Source organism: Sebastes umbrosus, chromosome 21, assembly GCF_015220745.1.
Source record: "Sebastes umbrosus isolate fSebUmb1 chromosome 21, fSebUmb1.pri, whole genome shotgun sequence".
NCBI lineage: Eukaryota > Metazoa > Chordata > Actinopteri > Perciformes > Sebastidae > Sebastes > Sebastes umbrosus.
In genome coordinates this window covers 9,104,143-9,122,037 of record NC_051289.1, presented here as the reverse complement: position 1 = coordinate 9,122,037, position 17,895 = coordinate 9,104,143, and the positions used below count along the sequence as shown (strand labels likewise).

At 40.1% G+C, this 17,895-nt stretch overlaps 1 long non-coding RNA gene across 1 annotated transcript; it reads left to right on the top strand.

The window, feature by feature from the left end:
• The first annotated feature begins 1,173 nt into the window (after positions 1–1,173).
• On the top strand, positions 1,174–3,462 carry LOC119480815. Its single transcript, XR_005205009.1, has 2 exons — positions 1,174–1,475; positions 3,304–3,462. It is a non-coding gene; the product is annotated as an uncharacterized LOC119480815 (long non-coding RNA).
• Positions 3,463–17,895: the final 14,433 nt, after the last annotated feature.

The following is a 17,895-nucleotide window of genomic DNA, read 5'->3' as shown; positions in this document are numbered from 1 at the left end:
AAGGCCCGCATCCTCTTTCACCGCAAGAATTTCGACCGGGATTACACAGGCGATCAGCGTTCTCTCGCATAAATAGATTATTGCACAAACTAGGTACAAAAAGTAGGCTGTGCTATGGTGAATAGTCAAGTGTCATCATGAATTTCTTAATTATCATAGAAACGTAATAATCCAGTCTACATTTCCTGCTTAGTTCTTTACAGCTCTGTAGTTTTATGAATTGCATGTGATCATATGCTTTATGTTCGTGTGGTATTTTTTGGAATGACATTTCAGAAAAAGCAAAAACACATTTTTTATCCAAGAAAAATTATGTCTTTATTGTATCATCTTCCGTACTGACAGTATGATAAATTAACAATTTGATGTCAGTCAATGATGCTGTTGCGGAAACACTTGAAAAACAGTCATGAAAGTCCTTCTTTTGGCATTAGAGAATCTATACTCTTTGCATATAGGTAATTGTTATCGTATATAAATCATATAGTCATATTGTCGGAAAATGTTGTGTTTCCATTTGGCCACCTGCTGTCCATGACCTTGACCTTTGCTACCACTTGCACTGATTTGAACAACAAGGAGGGTAGCCTTTATTATTTGAACTGAAACACAGGACTTTCCTCCAGGAGACAGCTGTTCATGTTCCGTGCGTTAAGTTTCACTTTCACTTTACAAACGTAGTACTTTTAAGCCCAACAATGTTGTATATTTTCCTAAACCTAACTAAGTGATTTTGTTGCCTAAACCTAGGCAAGTGTTTTTGTTTGAATTCACAACGTTAAGCACATGTTTACTGCGACCGTAAAGTGATGCAGAGGGGTCTGTCAAAGCATCAGTACGTGACGAGCTGGGATGACGTTCTACCACGTTATGTTGTGTAATGTCATGTCATACTACAATAAGTTATGTCATGATATGTCATTCTATGGTGTGTCTTGTCACATTTTGTCATGTCTCGAGCATTTATGTTATGTTATATTCTGTGTCGTACCACTTCATGGTGCATTATGTCAGGTCATGTTATTTCATGTCTTGTTATGTCATGGAGTGTCATGTGATGTTGTGTCACATTATGTCATGGACTATCATGTGATGTCATTGAGTGTCACATTATGTCATGCCATGTGACATTTTCATCACATCACATGATGACATTTTCATCACGTCATCATTTTGATGAAAATGTCACATTACTTCATGCTATGGTACATTATGCCACGTACATTTTATTATGTCTCGGTATGTTGTTTTTGGATAATGTTATGTTGTGTCCTGTTATGTTATGTTGTGTTATTTTACTTTCATTCTGTGATTTGTTGCACGGTATTAGAAGGAACGTATTTAGTCAGACAATCCATTAGCAGTCAAACATCATACAGTGGAACACCATTCACGGACCTGTCCACCCACACCATCACATCATCAAAGGAGGATTTTCAGTGTTACCAAGTTATCCTTTAGCATTTACAATTGGAGTGAGTCATGCACAAACGCCCTTTCAATTTGCTTTGAGGCAACACAACCATAAACAGCTGTTACTTGTGAAAAGAAGGTTACATTTTTGTTTGGCAAACACGGTGAGACATTTGTCAATGACTTGGGCTTCTTTAGTTCTGGTCAGAGAGTAACGATTTCCTTGAAGCGTCGACAGTCACAGTCCCAGTGAAGCTGACCTGTAGCTTATGCACAAAAAGCTTGGGGAGAAATGTAGGTCAAAAGCTAATTATGTGGTCTGGCAAGTGGGGCTTATATCAAGATATTTCACAAGGACTACCACAGATATGCCTGCACATGCTTGCTCAAGACATGTACCATGTGATCAGTTAGGCTAGTATTTGTTTGGGTATGTGATACAGTCACACCTTCACCTCATGAACTTAATGGTCTTCAAAAGCCAAAGTCCAAATGTCAGCGCAAGCTGTCACGATGCTTTTGTTGACTTAAATCAAAGAGAGAATACAACGGCGGCAATCTTATTTGTCAAACCCATCCCTTATGGAGGGTCTCACAGAAGAGCAGTAATTTAGGGATCAAGAAGGGAGAGCCACCTGTTGAGAGACAGAGGGTAAAAGGTATCTACAGGCCTTCCCAGCATGCCTCATGCTCACAGCCAGGAAGTACAGTTTCAGGACTTAACGTTGCATTCCACAAGTTGCCTCGACTGTGATCTCACAGGAATGCTGCTCCCAAAGTGTGTGAGATTAATATTTAACACAACATCGGTTGAAATGCTGAACAGACTCTGTGGTTTGCATTGCTGTGTTTTCTTAAGAGCTCTGCTGCCACCGTTATCAGGTTCTTGTTCATAACAAAGTATTTATGGGCTGTCTCAGGTGATTGATGCACAGGTGGGTGTGTTGTTGTTGTCCCACAATATATGCTGTCTTTTAAGCGCACAGGCAATATTTTACACTGTATAATCACTGTATATTTATATGTAAGTATAATATAAAGTAAGTATGATTCAATCAAAATGGACATGGCAAAGTAACCATTTTCAGTAATAAATTATTTAACAAAAAGCACAAAAGAAGATTATATTTATTATTAATAATATCCTCATAACTCCACAATTGTGCAATCAACCTAAAATAAAACATAAACTACTACTTATATTCAACTAATGATACATCATATTTAACATGCAGTTCATCAGTTATACTCAGCTCTATCAAGATGCAAGATAATCAATGACGATAACATGACAAGGCCAAATGTTCCTAATAATTTAACTACTTTAATTTCAACAATATAACAATTCTAGGCAGAACTAAATGTCTTTAGATTATTTTAAAGCTGGTGAGTTGATAATAGAGCCGTTATATGCAGTCGATTGTATGCATGCACATTTGGAAACTTGCCCACTGAGGAAATGCAACCTATACGACAAAATTTAAATCATATCTTTGTAGTTTATCTGAGGAAAGTTGAATGAACGTGTTGCTTTTGTGAAGCACAAATTAATACGTGGAATGTGTACATTTCAAAGTCCTTCTATATCAGGGGACTCAAATCTTTTTTCCTCTGAGAGCTAATTTGACAAAATGAAAGTGGCCGAGAGCTACTCATAGCACCAAGTTGTACCCAATAAAAGACATAATTTCTTTCTTACTTTTATGGTCCTTTGATAACATTTCAACCACCGCAGTCATCACCTCTATTACAATCCCGCCATAGGCGATGGGCTTTTTGTGTTTCGTCAGATGCCTCTGTTGCTGCATTGTTTTTCTTCGTCAGTTTGATAAACGAAGACTGTCATCTTTTAAGTGTTGTTTTCAGCTCCTTTACCTTCTTCATTCGTAGACTGCTACCAGCCGGAAAGTCCCATGAAAAGATGCTGTGGGTTTTGGTGAAGTGGCGGTCGACGTTACATCTTTTACCGACACGCTCGCACCGCAAATGAGACACACATAAAAAAACGCTGTTACTCATTCCTCATTAAAATAGTATTTTATTACCTTTTATTATTGCCCTGGCTATTTTCTGCAGTCATTGTCAAATCTGGTGTGAAATTGCTAGTCTGCTAACATCACGTCTCTGCCTAAATTTATGCCGTCAATGATGTGACCAGACTTGAAAGCAGCGTAACTCGTTTAATTGACAGCTGATTGGCTGATTTTGTGTGAGAAGGGGGCGGGAGGTCTGTGAATTTGGTTGGATAGAAATTTAAACAGATTTACAAAGTGACTTTGTGTTATCAAATTTACATGTATGTACATATTCTTTGAACCTTGAGCCAGCCACTCAGGCACTTGTTGGAGACCCCTGTTCTATATGATGTGGATGTGTTTGTCTCTCTGAAATCAATAGTTTGTACTCGTGCATACACCAATTATCCATTCTATCTTCCATCTCCCTAATATAGATGTTGCAGAGACTGTTTAAGACACCGCAAGGTACCATTTACTTAAATCAGGAGCAACCTGCGCCCTTGTCAGCTCCACCTATTACTATAGCAACAACAGCCTGGCCATTGAGATATGAACAATGTGACGGGGCAAATGGAGCCGGCTGAGACTGGAGGCGCAGGAGAGATGGGAAACTTCAGCTACATAATGAAGATGTATCGGTTGTCTCCTCCAGTTCTGCTGTAGATCACTCAGAAGGCCATTTTGGTCCTCTTCGAAGTTACTATGTTCTCCAAATTCAGAGGGAATCTAATAGATGGATAGATGGATGAAAAATTTAATAATATAGCAACTTCCTGTCCCTAATAATATGCAAACAGGTCAGATTAGATACTTAAATGAATTGTATTGTGCAGCTTCAAACATTAATGCTGTTAACCTGCAGTATAGATTACAGTGTATATGTACTGACCATTCCAAATATTTAAGAAAACCAGATTATTTACATCTATCCTTTACATCTCTTTGGCTCATATTAACACACAGTAGCATTACATCCTCTGCTTGATTACTGTTCAATATTTATGAGTAACAAAACACACAGGAAGCAGTATTAGCTGCATAATAAAATTAGACTATAGACGTCCTGCTGTTAGTAGTTTGGTTAAGCTTGCGCAAAACTTGCGTGACATTAAAAATATATTAGATTTAACTTTAAAAAGAGTGAAGGAAACCAAGAAGTAGCTTGTAGGTAAAGAATGTGGAGAGTCTCAAGAAGTAAAAGAAAAAAAGGTTGGTCAAACATAACTCCCTCAGAGCGATCATTGCACTGATTGGGTGACAAAGATGAAAAAGGCCTTTTCAATAACTCAGACTAATGTTGTGCCTTTGCTCAGACCGGCTGTTGCCCCGGGTGCGTGTGAAATGCTTGGCGTGGACAAAGTAAACCACGGCCGGTGCCCATGCTCCATTGTCCTCAAAGCCTCCTAAAGAGGTCTCTTCACAGGTCCAGCAAACACACTCTCCAGACTCTTGGCATATCTCTGAAGATCCTCCTTTTGTGTGAGGAAACACATTACTCTCTCAAGGAGAGGAACAGGGGAAACAAGGCAGCACTGGTGAAAAGGCTTAAGTATCTCACCCCCCCATCCCAGACCGCCTCTCCTCCTTGCCAGATGATAATTGGGACTGAAACACTTTTTTTGGTCCAAGCCTAATTCAGTGAGTAAATTGCAACATGGGAAAAACATGAATGGGGCCCAAGCTGTGTGGTGACTCAGCCACAGAGACGCTAAGAGTCGCTCTTTGTGGTCGTCTACAAAAGGGAAATGTTCTGTTAATCAGCATTGTTATATAAGTAAGTGTGCTTTCCTTCAAAACTATGTGATTGAATGCCCCCCCTGAGGGGTGCATGAAAAATATTGATAGTGAGGGATGAGCATGAGCACTGCAAATATTATGTGAGCATAATGTTGGGAAAGTAAACTTGAGTAGACTCACAGTTGTAACATCTGTCCGGTTCATGCATTCGTTTTTGTTTAGAAAAAGAGTCAACAGAAAGTTATGAGTGTGTAGTGTGACTGCATCCATCGGTCATTTCTCACAGCAGTTTAATTCCTTGCAGTTGGCATGGAAAACAACCCACAATGCTGACCTGACCAGCTTATACTGAATTGTTTCGCAGATTAAAATTCAACAAGGAATGCAAAGGATCAGCGACAGTCTAAACTATGCTACACGGATGTTTACTTCACTGACATACAGACAGAGAGGGGCGACTAACTAATAGATGCACCTCAGAAAAAGGACTGTTAATTTACAAAGCAGCTACACAAGTAGGTCATACTTAGTTGGCTGCAAAGTTGCGGTATTAGTAGCAGTGTTCATTTTAGCAGACTTTTATGTGTATTTCCAAAGTAAGGCAATTTCCTGATTTCCAAAGAGGCCACATCACAAGTGTACAAGTCACATAAACTTTGAAACATATTGTATCCAAAGCCAAAAACACAAAAATACATAACCTTGTGTACGGCTGGGTGTCGGTAAACCCAGTGCCAAGTAGTATCGAAACTTTTCCATTCAAACAATACCTTCTGTTGATCCTTTTTGTGCACAGATCTGGAAAAAAAAGACTATTTGTATGGTTTTGCTTGCAGCCAATCATCGCAAGCGTTAGCAGGATTGAGAATCAATACGAGTTTTTTTGCTCAGATGGTTGTCATGCATGGTCACCAGTGTTGTAGTACTCTAAATCGGTCTTGGTCTCAATATCACTTTTTGAAGGTCTCATCTCGGAAACGATCACGTTTTTACTCGGCCTTGTCTCGGTCTCAGACAATGAGGACTCTGGATTTTATCTCAAGACCTTGAAGATGAATCTACATTTGTTTTTGAGGGTGTTTTTATGGGAATACAGATCTTTCAGATCAATTTGAGGTGTGCCTATGGTTTGCATGTTCCACATTTTATCATAAGTGTGTGATGCAGTGTGGGACTCTCTCTGGTCTGGTCTTGACTTGGTTTCAACCCGTCAGAGTCTTGGTTTTGTCTCAGTCTTGGTAAACTATGGTCTTGGTCATGACTTGGTCTCGGTTTAGGTGGTCTTGACTACAACAGTGATAGTCACTGACTGTCCATGGTAGTAACAGTAGAGAGCAGACATGGAATGATATAAGAGATATTGCAACAAAAGCTCCACGGCCAGACTCATTGCAATCACATGGTCAGCATCTTAAACCCCTCGGCCTCAGGACACCGAAAGAGTGCCAAGTGTTTATGATGTTCCTCTTGTCCAAGATGATAATTCCCCTTCAAACTTGCTGCCAAACAAATTCATCTGTTGTCTTATGGATCGGGATGGCATTGAATGCCTTTCATGGCAGTTAATATTAACATCAGTGAACTTTTATGGAAGGTTTTGGCATCTTCACCCCTTGGAAATTAGAATTTGGATATGCATTCAGGGCGGCTAGGTTGGCGGTTTGATCCCTGGCCCCTACTGTCTGCATGTCGAAGTGTCTTTGAGCGAGACACTGAACCCCAAGTTGCTTCCCGGGCGCTTCACAGCAGCCCACTGCTCCTAAATGCTTAGGATGGGTTAAATGCAGAGGTCAAATTTTGTTTATGTATAGGATGATTTTAACAAAGTTTAAGGTTTTAAGTTTAGGAAAACAACAATAATATACAGTATTTGCTACATAAGGCTGTGTCATTGCATAACAAATCCCAAGTATAACTTTGTAAATGGCAAAGAGATGCATTGTATTTCTGTTTCTGACATCTGTTTAATATGATGTGCATTAAAAGTTACCTTGAATGGTAGGTGAAAACTATAGTATGTGGTGATACTATAAAATTAAGTCAAACATATATTATGCAGAGGAAATTATGAATGAACAGCCTCCCTACAGGAGCTACTAACTCCCTAAAACCTTGGGCAGGTCCTGCTTACACTGTACCAGGAAACAGGTTGAAAATAAGAACAAGAATATACAAAAGTATAGCTTTAGGCAATCTCAAGTGATAATTTTCCAAATTGCTAGTCTCCTCTTTCTTCTGTCTCACCGTACAAGTTCAAATCCCTCACTCAGACAGACGACTCTCTCATTACCGCTCTCTCCACACATATGATGTGAACAGGTGAGCAGTAGCAGAAGAGAAGTGAGCTGGATGTGTGTCAGAACTAAGCTGCACTACGTAATAATATTACAAAAGAGGTGCAGCGGGCAGACAGGCTATTGTCAGATAGGGTGGGGATGTGTGTCACTGAACCAAAATGTACATTTTGAGATTAGAATCAAGCACTAAATCAAGCACTAAATCATACACTACGCTGCATGATTTTTTAACTTTTATGTAACCGAGTACATTAGCAGAACACAGTGTTCTTGCTGCTCCAAGGATCCTGGGAATGTGCTCCGCGTTTCCTGGTGTATTCTGTATATTCACCGCCCGCAATGGGTAGCAAACCAAGCGACATAAAGGATGATAATCTCCTTGGAATTCCACTGCATTTTCTTATAGAGACGAGGGGAGTGATGGACAGTGGGGTTGAAAGGTCAACGGGACCAGTTTGCTGAGGCCCATCTGTCGGCTCCTGCTCTATTTACGCACCATCTCAGGAGTGAAAGGCGAGCGTCTCAAGAGCTATCCTGTTCTCATAACACCACGGCGCTTCATATTGGGTGGAGGAGACGTAGAGGGGAGTTTGTGGTGGTCTGCGCCCAGCTATTCCCTCTACTATTCATCATCTGCTCGTCCGACGAGTCCCGCAGACAAAACCTAATAAGCGCTTCGACTCAAGAGGGCCTTCACTTTAGAGATTCGGCGCTTTCGGCTTTGATGCTGCAGATTTCAAGACACTAGAAATACATAAAAGCCTTACTCTCTGTATACGGTTATTTTGAGCCAAATCATGTCAAAACAGGGATATTTATAGACCACGATTTGACACATCTATAGAAACACATGACAGAGATAAAAATAAAGATAACACAACACACAGTAAACGCCAAGAAACAGGCTGTGTACCCTTTCCAGAAGCATGCAGTATAATTACAAATATCACCATCAAAACGGGATTGTAAAGTGGTTGTTGCAATTAGAGAGCAGGCTTCCCATTAGCTTCATATCAGCTTGTTTGTTTGTTTCTGTTTTTTGCCACATATCAAAGTAAACCTGTGTTCATATTCAAATGCTTTTAAAATGACACATTCACACCTGGAGGCTTGCCGTGTCTAAAATACTTTCAGTAAGTGCTTCATACCTACCATTTTGACTCAGTCGTTTCATTCACAAAATCTATGATTATACGCTTTAATAACACCGTGCCACTCGATGAGAGAAAGGATGGCTGACTGAATATCAAATGGTGATATATGCGAAATGAGATGGTTATCCCATGCCATTTGAAACTACGATACTGTATTTAGAGTGCATTTTGCCTTGACTTGTAAAAATTACAGCCCTGGCTATGTATTTAAGAGGAGCTGACTACAGTCGGAAGGCAATATATGAACAACCCCATGACCACATTAAACAGCACTTTAATATTTGACTTCAAAGTGGCAGAGTTAGAGCACCAGGAGCAAGCACCGACTGCAAAAACAATAATTTCGTACATCATTATAAATATTAGTTAAAATTCAAATCTACTTTTCGGTGGGATTTTATGATGTTTACCTTGTGTAATGAGAGGTTTGGATGATGACTCTGTGAGCAAATGCCATGCTATTTCTGAAAAGAGTTCACATAAAAATGGGTCATATCTCTTATATGTAGGATACAGCTCAAGTGTTTTTTGCATCTGCCAGGCAATGAAGTATTCATTTACAGGTACAGTGTTAGGATTTCGCGGCATCTAGCGGTGAGGTTGCAGATTGCAACCAACTGAAGCTTCTCCCGTGTGCCAGGCGTGAAGGAGAACTACGGTGGCGAAAACGTGGAAATGTGAATCCTATCTAGAGCCAGTGTTTAGTTTGTCCGTTCTGGGCTACTCTAGTAACATGGCGGCTGGCTCCGTGAAGAGATTCATTCTAAGGTAACGAAAACACGAGTCAGATTTTCAGGTGATTATTAGGGCCGTCAATCGATTACAATATTTAAATATTGTCCATGATTAATCGCAAATTAATCACTTGTTTTTTATCTGTTCAAAATGTATCTTAAAGGGAGATTTGTCAAGTATTTAATACTCTTATCAACATGGGAGTGGAGAAAAATGCTGCTTTATGTAAATGTATTTATATATTTATTATTAGAAATCAATTAACAACACAAAACAATGACAAATATTGTCCAGAAACCCTCACAGGTACTGCATTTAGCATACAAAAATATGCTCAAATCATAAATTGGCAAACTGAAGCTCAACAGGCAACAACAGCTGTCAGTGTGTCAGTGTGCTGACTTGACTATGACTTGCCCAAACTGCATGTGATTATCATAAAGTGGGCATGTCTGTAAAGGGGAGACTCGTGGGTACCCATAGAACCTGTTTTTATTCACATATCTGGAGGTCAGAGGTCAAGGGACCCCTTTGAAAATGGGCATGCTAGTTTTTCCTCACCAAAATTTTGCAAGTTTGAAGCATTATTTAGCTTAGCTTAGCTCTGCTTAACATAAAGATTGGAAACAGCTAGCCTTTCTCTGTCAAAAGGTTTAAAAATCTGCCTAGCAGCACCTCTAAAGCTCTGTAATTAAAACGTTATATAATTTGTTTGTTTAATCCGTACAAAAACCAAAGTTGCGGTTTTTACGGGAAGTTTTGTGAGGTTGCCAGGCAGCGTGACGACGCCTAGACTTCAGGAAGTCACTGCTCCCGGCCAAGTTGTTGTTGATTGTAGGGCGTTTTCCACAGAAATGCAACCAATAATGATTTTTAAATGCTATTTCACAGACAAGGCAAATTTTTGTAAAGACTGGGTTGAAAGATTTGATTTGTGCTGTGATTGAGTTATAGGGAGACCGCAATGTAAGTGAAATAATTTAAAGAAGGGAACATTACAAAACAGCCTTTTGAGCAACGTTCATTACATGAATCACAGGAGATTAAGCTGCTTTAGTTAATAGATTCTGAGGTAACATCAGTCATTTCAGTGGCATGAACCCTCCAAAAAGGAAACAATGAAGCTTAATCTTTAGAGATAACCTCACTTTGTGTTAGATTTGTGTAAACTGGGGGAATTCCTATTGTTGGCAGATGTACTAGCAGGCGCAGAAAGACCTTTAGGCATCTAACCGTGCAAGTCTTGGCTGTACGAGACACAGCCTGAGGAGCTCAGACAAACCCAGATACAAAAAAAGAAAAAGTCATCACACAGGTGAGAGGAGAAACATAAATTGTCTTGTCAACTTGTGAAAAAAATGCTCAATTATGTCACCTTAATTTTACACCATTCAGTAGCCTAAATAGCTAAATAATAATTTGACAAATAGGAGCATCAAAGTTCTTCTAGACTTGCTTTGTGTCGGCAGACCTGAGCGTGCCCGGACAGGCCCGCATGAACATTTAATAAATCTTACATTGAAGGAGGAAAACCCTTAACAGATTGATTAACTGCTGACAGCTTTATGACAAAATTACTATTGTTGCACTCGGAGCACTCATCATTAGTTAAATCAATGGTAAGGCATGATCATTTATACTGTACTGCACTCCTAGTGTCTCTGTCAGCCCTTTCATTTGGTCCCAGTCTATCACCAGTCACACACAGGCTCTCCTAATAGCCAGTAGTTATGACAGCAGCTGTCATGTGACACCTAATAGCCTTTAGTATGTCCTTCATATCTCAGCTAAAGTTGAAATGAACTTCGTAAAGGGCTTATTCAGGGTATTTTTAAACTGCAAAAGTTTCACTTTAGATAAATAAATGGGCTGTATGACTTATTAGCTGAAGCCCAAACAAGCTAAACTGAGAACCAACACTGAGAGTGAATTTATCAGAAACGTTAGTTGTTTACTGATGCATATGAAAATGGCTTATTTGCTTGGATTTCAGAGCACTCTGTACATATTGTAGAGCATCACACAATCATGGGTCAGCTTACTAGTGTTAAACCGTGTTAAACGTGCAGTGAAAGAGTTTTAGAAACACCCTAAAACATACAGTGTAACAGTAAATGCAACAGATTTTCTTAGTTTGCGACTACAATGCATCTTGGTAGCCTATACAGCAGTACAGCAGTTGGACTTTACTTTTCCAAATGTGTGGTATAAGTTTGAAATTCGATTTGGTATTTAGGTCCATGAAATGCATTTTAAATTGAGTTAATTTAAAATGTAATTAATTACTCTTTACATATTGCTTGTTGAAAAAAATAAGTACTCATCAGCAAATGTAATTAGTTACGTTACTCATTACATTACTTTCATTACTTTCGTCAACAGCTAGCTTAGCCCATGGATGTATATTAAGACCTGGATACGACTTCCAATTTTTTCCAGTGGCCACCTGCGGTGTTGCAATGAAAAATCCCTGTGACACAAAAAGCATTTTCCCCATAGACCACCATTGTAAAAGAGACGTCTGTAAAACTGTTGACAGGACACTTTGAACTGCAAACAAGGTCTATCATGAATTTTTTTATCCATGGAGGTTTTATATTTTTAAAACATTCCTCGAGTCGAGAAAAGCAGTTTAAGAATCTGTGATGTATATTCAGTGGGCCGCATACTCAGGAAGTAACAGCAGAAAACAGCTGTCTGTTGCAGCTGTAAGTAGGGTTGAGGGCAGACTGGATCGTAACAATAAGTTGTGGGCTGTAAAACCAAAACAATGGGCTGAAAGATGCTAAAACAAACTGCAGAGTCTGGTGATAATTCTCTGTCGGTTCGTCACGTTACTGTAAGACATTTGATCTATTGTTAATATAAAAATATTGATCAGTGCAACTTTAAAACTATTGCTTTTAAGTGTTTCCCATCAAATACAATTCTGCCATTAATGAATCTCATTGTTAGTGTATTTGTTCTGTCTTTATATGACATCTTGAGCTATTCCTCTTGCTCTTTCCTGTCTTAAACTTCAGCACATGTACCTGAAGTGCAGCAACAACGTGGAAATGAAGTGGAAAAACACCCCAAACAATACCAACTTGTGTCTGAGTGAAATGATTAGGCTAAATCACATTTGTTTGGCTAAAGCAGCTTAAAACGAGAAGCATGCATCGCCAACAGCGTAATAACACTGACTGGTGAGGAGCTTAAGAAATACCAAAAGTCTGACAAAACAACAAACAGTTGGGTCTAATGGCCTCATTCTGTCTGTGTTTAGGGTTCATTATAGTTACTCACTGTTTCCAGGTTAAAGTGGCACATTTGTAGTATTAGTGTACACCTGTGAATCAGTGTACTTCCTTAATCGCAATGGGATTTTAATTTAGTTTGAATGAGATATTCCATAATTGCTTTAAGCATGACATTTCCCACCACTGTAATGAAGCCGGAGGGCCCAGATGATAACTGAGTAAATCATGGAGGTAATTAGCACTCCGTTTTGCTTAAATGTTTGGCAGGAAAAATCATACCGCACCTTTACAGCTCTCCTACCACTGATGGAAGTCTTACTGCTGGCGCTTCCTGAGTTTTGACAACTTCTTGTAAGTGCTCACTGTGCCGGCTCTCACTCGACACGTACCCCTTTCAAGACGGGGCAATCTAATATGCCCTTAGCCTCGGGTCAGCCCCTTCCTTCAGCAACAGCCGCACAGCTCCAGCAGTTAGTAACTTCATCTCATTCACATCATCTTTCACAAAAGGTGTGTCTGTTTACAAAACCCCGGCAAACGCGACACTTACCACGTCGGCGGGTACAAAGCCCCAGTCGAGTGATCCGGGCCTGGCAGTGAAAGATGAAAGACTGAGAACTGGTGCTGTGTAGCACGTGTCTGGATGATGCTCTCATTCAGACGGACAGGTGGAGGAGAAAGACGGCCAAGTGATGAGGACAGGGAGGACGGGGGGTTAAGCCTTGGCCAAGGCTGGGTTAACTTCACTCCTGTTTGATACACTTTGATATGTGCACTCCACCTGAGCCCAGACTGTGAGTGCGAGGGGCGATGAGCAGGGACTTGTCAGACGCTTTATGGGATGCGGCGTTTGTTTATTAATCACTAGGTTCTGTGATGTGTCTCTCATCACCCCAACAGGTATAATTAAGCTTTAAAGGGCACGGGAGGCTTGATGTGTCTGCAATTCATTTTGTTTTATCTCCTTGTTCCTTTTGAAGTCACTGCTGCGTGGGTAAGGTGTGAGTGTACGCTGTGTGTGTGTATGTGCACCTACAGTAGGTGTAAGTGTATGCATGGTCAAAAAGCTTCTTAATAAAGAATTTGTCTGTGGTTCCCACGTTGCATGACCTCCAAAATGTCTGCTTACACGCCAGCTTGTTTAGCCTGACACATCTTGTTTAGCCTCAGACGTTTCGCGGAGTGACAGTTCAAAGGTTGTCAGTTTCTGATGGCCAGGTATTGTGTGCTGCTTGTATGACATCTTGGGTTCCCAGCAGGCAGCTGCGGCGGCCTGTTTTTCAGCACAAGTATGTGACAAATGTTTTGGGGGGGAAAAAAATAAACACAAAGCCGTCTCGCCGTGACTGACGTGGCGCTATTGACCCTGTCAAAAAGGTCAAGCGAATTGGAATATACATCAGAGAAATGTTTGAATTTCTTGAGTTCTTCCCCACTTCATCTCTCCTGAAATTGATTTGTGGTGTCAAATGAGACCTGTTGAGAGGGACTATATGGAGGAATGTAAACAAGGCTGCGCTTTGCTAGCCTTGATCTTCCATTTCTTCTTGCAAGAAAGATCCTAAAGAAAAAGAGCTCTTTTCCCCATATTCCAAGCAAAACCACATAGAAGTTGTACCTGAAATATCCAGTTTGATAAGGCTATCAAAACACCTTTGCTTGCTGTAAGTAGGGCAAACGATCGTCCATACCTTCTGATGTGCTCCTTCTTGATTCTGTTCCATGTGATTCTCTGTCAGCAGCAGGCAGAGGTGTGAAAAGATGAGAAGCTCACCTGTTTACTTTGGCAGTGGAGACCGAGCAGGCAAACAGCCAGTAGCCTGTCACTTCTCCCGCTGGATCCTCCCGTTGTGTCCCCTCACATGTGAGTGAAATCGATGCAACTCATGCAGAAATGTTACTTGGCATTGCACTTAACATGACGAGCACGGGTCAGGGGGAACGTTTCAGGATCAGAGCTGCTTACGTAAATTAAAGGCAGTATTTCTGTGACATAAATCATGTGGAAAAACTTACTTTGGCTTATAGAACAGATTAATATACATTATATATGCAGAACGAGACTATTTCTAGATACATCAGTAGGATTTTGTTATTGTTTTCCTTGTCTATATTGGCGCTAGTGCTTCTGTCTATGACTCAAATCATAGTTTTTCCAATATCCAACTTTCCCATCCCCCAGCAGTTTACAAGCTGTCACTCAAAGTCTCCCTGAATGCACCATGGGAAATGCAATTAAGCGGTGACAGTCAAACGTCACATCAGCAACTTCAAGTTTACAACTTACAAATTCATTCTGTGCCACAGGAAAGAAACATTTACTGTACCTTTTTACTACTTATTGGAGGGAAAATATTGATTTTGATTAGAATATGTTTAGTTATTTTAGGTTGTTGGCTTTATGTCATTAGTATAAAGTTATCTGATGCTCTCCATTAAAGCTGAGATCCATAAATAAACATTCATCAGATGAGTGGAGGAACAGATTCGACGAGACAGATAATGGAAACAAAAACATCTGCGGCTGCACCTTTGGCACATTGAGTAACAAGTAAATAAGTGTTGGTACTTTACCTTTCATCACGCACTAAAATTACAACAAGAAACCATGAGACTGCGCTTGTTCGGCAGAATCTCAACACGCTTTGAAGTATGCAAGCGATGGTGAATGACTTGCCCTCTGAATGGTGAAGCAACATGTGTCATTTAGACGGCAGAGATTTGATGTGTTTTTTTTTAATGATCGGCTTTTGACGATCAAATTGTTTGGGGTTGTTTTACAAGAGGAGATGTTTGACAGCTTAATACTGAATGCTGACGTGAGACATGAGATGTTGCGTGTTTGCAATGCATTGCATATGTGATAAGGAAATGCATTCTTTTCTCATCTTCTTTAAAGGTGTTACGCCTTTGTTAGCCAATGGAAAGTTGGCAGGAAATAAGGGGAGATAAAGATCCATGGCTAGACTTAAACCATTTATGTTGTGATTACATGGTTAGCACCCTAAACCCTGAACTCATCAGGATGCCCCATTGTTCCTTACTGATCTTTAATTTCCCTTTAGTGACATAAAGTCGAAGTTAAGATGTTAAAGTGTTAAAATGTGGCAATAACTTTGAAAACAATATTGCATTCTCATCAATTTCATCATTTTCTGGCTTTTGTCCCAAATGACACCATTCATACCACCCACCCTCTGCCTCGCTTTAACCAATCAGGGTCCAGTATTGTGATGGATCTGCCTCTCCAAAGTTTATACTACACAGTACACCACCACTTTACAGTATTTACTATATAAAAGGAGCCGATATTTATCTCTATCACCCACCCCTTAGTGTGTGTTTGTATGTTTTTCACGTGAGACATGTACACGTGCAGATTGTGAAAACAAATTTGCCGATAAATAAAGATGATAAATATATTCATAAAATACTGTTTTTGGAGGTAGCATACAATGAATCAATGCAATAACAACACTCTTCTTGCTTTTGGCGTGTCATTTGTACACCATGTAGTCTGTACTGACTGCAATGTTAAAGCATCCACGTAAATATACGCTCAGAGTTAGTGACGTGGAATAAAAATGAGAGGGATGGGAGGTGGATGGGTCCAACAAACACAGGACTTCCAAACGGGAGATGTTTTGTTTTGTTCGTTAGTGATGTTTTGTCACATGTTTTTTTGTGATGTGTTTTCCATACTTATGTTACATTGTTGGTGTTCGAGACCAGTGTTTTGTTTTGTAAGCAGAAATTGTATTAAACCCATGTCCAAAATAGTCATACGTCTGTCATTGTGTAACTTATGGATGGAAAGGAAGAGAAAAAAAATGATTCCCCTTTTTGCTGGGGACCCCCTGGAACCCCATCATGCACCCCACTTTGAAACAGTATGGACCCTTTAAATTTGCTCACAGTTTGTTCTGTTTTTGGCACTTTTTTCTGTTTCCCGTTGTCTTGAAGCAGTCTTAAATTGTGTGCATTGATGGGCTAAATATGTCTCTTCCCACCATGTTCCCACCCCTCATCCCCTAAATATGGACTCATCCGTTGTAGTACATGTAGGGTAGGAGGAGGAGACAGCGGGGTCCTGTGCAGACGCGGAAAGTCCCCAATTATGTGGTAATTCTAGAGAGTGGTTGTGATATTTATTCTTATTGCCCAAAGAACTTGGCATTTATGAGACTCACCACAAACACATTCCCCACAGCACAGGCAAACTTTATGCTCTTTGCTCTCGTTCAATCAGATGAAATGCTGCTGCTGATTTATGAAGTTTGGAAGGAAGTCTCCGGCAGCCCTGCTTATTTAATTCAGGTGCTCCTTTAAAAAAAAAAAATGATATAAGTTAATTACATTTACAGTAGAACCTCTTTGAGGGGGTTGATGAATGAGTGTGTAATTCTCCACAGCCCTGACAAACTCTGTGTTTCCAGTCCAAGGAATATACTTATTAATGTGGTGATCTTAGAAATATAATCAAAGTGATCACACTCTGATGGATGCGGAAATTACGTCAGACAAATTTGATGTCAAGTTGTCAATCAAGCACCTTTTATTTAGCAGAATTACTGCCATACATTGTGCCTGTAACACCCCTCAAAGGTCAATCGACTGCACTCTGTGCTTAAAAGGTATGATTTGACTCGACTGGGTGTGCATTGTATGTAATCAGCATGGAGTCAAAATGTAAGGATGAAAGGAAAATGTGTAGAAGTTGCAGTGCCTCTCAGACGCAGCGGGGGCGGCTGGATTTTCAGTGCTCATGCCTTCACAGGGCACAATTTATGGCCATTATGGTGGTCTATTTCTAGCCATAGTGATGGATTCTGCTCAATTATTGTCCATTATGGAGAAAGATGGCCGCGCAACCATGCCAGAAGTTATCGGTTCCCGCTGCAGTGACATTACATTGAAATCATCGCTGCATGTTCAGCTCTGCCGAAAGTAACCCAAACTGAAATTCTGTTGTTATGTGACAGATTCATGCAGTAGTTAAAAACCTTTTTTGCCCGTAATCCCTTAATACTTACTTATGGACCCTTATAACAGGTTGTATCTCTACTAGTTGTGCGCATGTGAGCAGTTTGGATTTGTATAATTATAGAGGCCTAGAGGACTTAGCATTACACAAGACAAAAAGCAAAGGTTAAAGAAAGATCCAAAATATATAAATAAATATTTTTCAGGTTATTATTTACTTCCCTAGTAATAACCAGGCAGCAACCTCCGGGTCTGAAAAGTGAAGCCAATGTTGAAGTGCCTTAAACTTGCATTCTTTCTGATAGCCAGCAGGGGG